The sequence below is a fragment of the Gymnoscopelus microlampas genome (genome assembly GCF_963454915.1).
Source record: "Gymnoscopelus microlampas genome assembly, chromosome: 15".
NCBI classification, from domain to species: domain Eukaryota; kingdom Metazoa; phylum Chordata; class Actinopteri; order Myctophiformes; family Myctophidae; genus Gymnoscopelus; species Gymnoscopelus microlampas.
In genome coordinates, this window is record NC_139952.1 from 19427410 (window position 1) to 19430932 (window position 3523).

The 3523-nt window shown below is 36.0% G+C and overlaps 1 long non-coding RNA gene across 1 annotated transcript; it reads left to right on the plus strand.

The window, feature by feature from the left end:
* The first annotated feature begins 800 nt into the window (after positions 1–800).
* On the plus strand, positions 801–2075 carry LOC311062281. The gene is made up of 3 exons (XR_014602483.1): positions 801–830; positions 1116–1217; positions 1873–2075. It is a non-coding gene; the product is annotated as an uncharacterized lncRNA (long non-coding RNA).
* Positions 2076–3523: the final 1448 nt, after the last annotated feature.

Consider the following 3523-nt stretch of genomic DNA (forward strand, 5'->3'; position numbering starts at 1 on the left):
CACACACACACACACACACACACACACACACACACACACACACACACACACACACCATTCAGTCTGCCCACAAAATAAAGATACTAAACTCCCTCTAGGGCTATGATGTTGTTAGATTAACATGTCTGCACCCAATCACATTTCCCAAACAACTGCATTTTCCACCACAAACTGTAGTTTGTCAGTTGCCAATACATGATCTCAAAAATACTTCGGAAAGCAAGAATAAGAGAAAAATGTCATATACTATCACAGAATTGTGTATATCTTACAGTGGTATTTTCTAACTACACAGCAAAATTCTGAATGTTACAGTAGTTTGAAAGCATAAAAATGGATGTGTACCTCTAATTATTTGTAGATTGCTTTGCTACATCTGATGAAATGAATTGAATCCTGCTGTGGTTGTCATTTGGGCTAATGATGGTTCTCCTACATGACAGGTTGAGGCTAATACAGATAAGCCGTCTTATCAAATAGACCCGAATTACATGGTATGTCCCCTTGACCCAAATCTGAATAAGAAATATAGTCCATGATCCTTAGTCCATAGGCAAGGAATCTTGATTTAGTCCACAAAATACAGCCAATGGAAATCAAAATTCATTGTCCCTAAATAACTCATGTGTACGAAAACAGACACCTAGTGATTCCTTCTCCTTTCTAGGCGCATGCTTCAACTGGTTGTGGGATCATATAAAGGATCTTGTTTTAATCACATTAGCGGATTAGGATTGTTTATGGAGATTACTTTATAACCCAGATTGAGGGAGAGGAGAAGGTTCTCTCACAGGTTTTCAGGGGAAGAGGACAGCTGCTTTTAAGAGTCCGTAAGTACACTTTTTTTCAATTAATACAATCAATAGCTGTCATTAAATTAATGATTAGTTGGGTATTATTAGCTATGGTCAGGATTTGGTACTCATACACAGAATTTGATTTATTACATTGACAGGAAGTACATACATAAATTACATTAGAAAATGTATTAGCCTATAAGCAATTAGTGACTGTGAGTATTATGAGTTCTGCCATACAAGACCTTTAAGTTAAATGATGTGAAGAAAATATAAAATGTTTGCAAAGGTGACAGTGATATTGATTCCTTGTTACAGAGAATGCCGGGTTTCATCGATGTAGAACATCTAACAGACCTGGAAAAGGCTACGATTGAAGCAGTGCAAAAGAGAAAGGAAGTCAAGCTAGAGAGGTGGCCGGTAAGTGATTATTGTGATTGGTTCTGCTGTACATAATTTATAATTTTGGCGATGAATATAGTACTTTGTTTATGTTGAAGATACCCAGGGCAGACTATATTTAAATTCTTCAAGTTGACTACTATTTCTAAGCTTAAGTGCAGTAACTACGAAAAAAATAATCACTGAAAAATGGATTTAAAAGTGATTCAACTGGTCAGCCAAATGAGATATCAGCATATAGGTGATATTACACTAATTGTACATCTGTTCTTGAGGTAATTGTTTATCCCCCAAAATCTCGATGGCTAAATTGACCCTTGGGATACACAAATAAGTCGATGTGTCCAAGAACGTAGTTACTGCACTTAGCACTTTGGCTTTGGCAATATGGCTATAGCACAATGCTACACAGTAAAATCCCCATGTGTTCATTTAACTCAAAAGAGAGTAATATTTGTACTCTCTTTTGAGTTACACATCCATCTGGTTCCATTTGTACACCGACTCTTCTGAATTACATTTAGGAATTTAATGTGTGGCCTGTTTCATGGTGTAATTGCACAGTTCTAATTATAAGTAAGATTGAGGAACACACTGAACTAAAACACAAAACTGCTCTGGACAATTATAATAATACAAAATAAAAAGTTAATCTCTGCCTGTTCACTTGCAGCTATCTAAAGCCTGTACGGACACAATGGAATGGATTCAGTCTCTTGAGGCGGAGGACACCATGATTAAAGGCATCAATGAAGAAACAAACCCCTTCAAGGCGGAGAAGGGTGGCTGTGTCATCTGCTAATCTGAACCTGATACAGATTAGCACCCAAGGTCAATCTCCCTGCACACGCAAAATGGATGATCCTTTTGCAGACATAGAAGAAGATTAGTGGAATACTACATTTGTATGTCCATGAAAATGATCCTTTCTGTTCAGGCCACGTTTGTAGCCTTGTGATATTCTTTTAAAATTTGTAATAAATGTGAGTTGCTGTGCATGGGAAATCATTGTCAGAATTGTCATTGTCAGAGCTATAGGACATACACAGTGCTTCTGTCTCGTGGGATCTGCAGTCTGAGTGAACTGGGTCCCTAGTCTGTTGTTTCAAACACAGAAGCCACTGCCATTAAATGTGTTGTAACGACAGGATGGCAAAACAGGTCAATCTTAAAATAGGCAATGAGGGGGAAGAAGTACTTTTTTCATTTTTTTTTTACTTAAAATGAGCACAATACCACATTGTAAACATTTTGGAAAAAAGTAAAAGACTTTCTTGAGTAAAAGTACAAAGGTATTGTCACCAGAATATACTGTAAATGTACTAACTTTGCAGAATGGGCCCTTTCACATTGTTGGAAATTGTGTAATGTGTTCAACACTTTCATTTTCCAGTTGGTAAAGGTGGGTCAGATTTGAATTACTTTATGTTTAAGCTATAATAATACTTCATAATTGATCATAAATGGATGTTTAGTATTAATCTGCAAAGTAACAAGTAACTAAACCGGTCATACAATTGCTGTCGAGTAAAATAGAATAAAGGCCTCTGAGAGGGTAGAAAGCATAAAAGAATACTCACTTAATATATAAGTACCTCAAACTCAAAGTATTACACTCAAGAACATAACTTAAGTAAGTGTACTTAATTACGTTCCACTGTCTGGTGGTAATGCATCAACATGCTTAAGAAAATAAGAGTTCAAGTTTAGTGGTGGAAAAAACACTTAGTGATACTTTTACTTAAGTAAAAAAAAGTATCACTACTGCAATGTAGAAATACTCTGTTACAAGTGAAAGTCCGGAATTCAAAATGTACTTGAGTAAAAGTACAAAAGTATTGGTTTAAAAAAGTAGAAAGTAGCCTACTCATTATGCAGAATGTCCCATTACACACGTTTTCAAACGTATAAAATGTATAATTATTTTTTGAAAATAGCAGATGTGTCGCGATGCAACGCATTGTGAGCGTGTAGATCTGCTATTTTCAAATGTATATAGGGCTGAAGTGGTTAATGTAAGTTTTGCAATAATAATCAAAATCTACAAAGTAACTAGTAACTAAAGTTGTCAAATGATTGTAGTGGAGTACAAAGTAAAACATTTGCCTCTGAGATGTAGTGGATCAAGAAGTAAAATGATAGAAATTGTAAATACTCCAGTAAAGTAAAAAAAAAAGACCTCAAAATTGTTGTACGTACAGTACTTGAACTTTACACCACTGTTCAAGTTCAAGTTCCATAGATTCTACCTTGTGGGCGGCCTCACCCGACCTCCTTCTTCTCCTACTAACAAGAACCATACGCGCATGCGCACATCCAGCAGC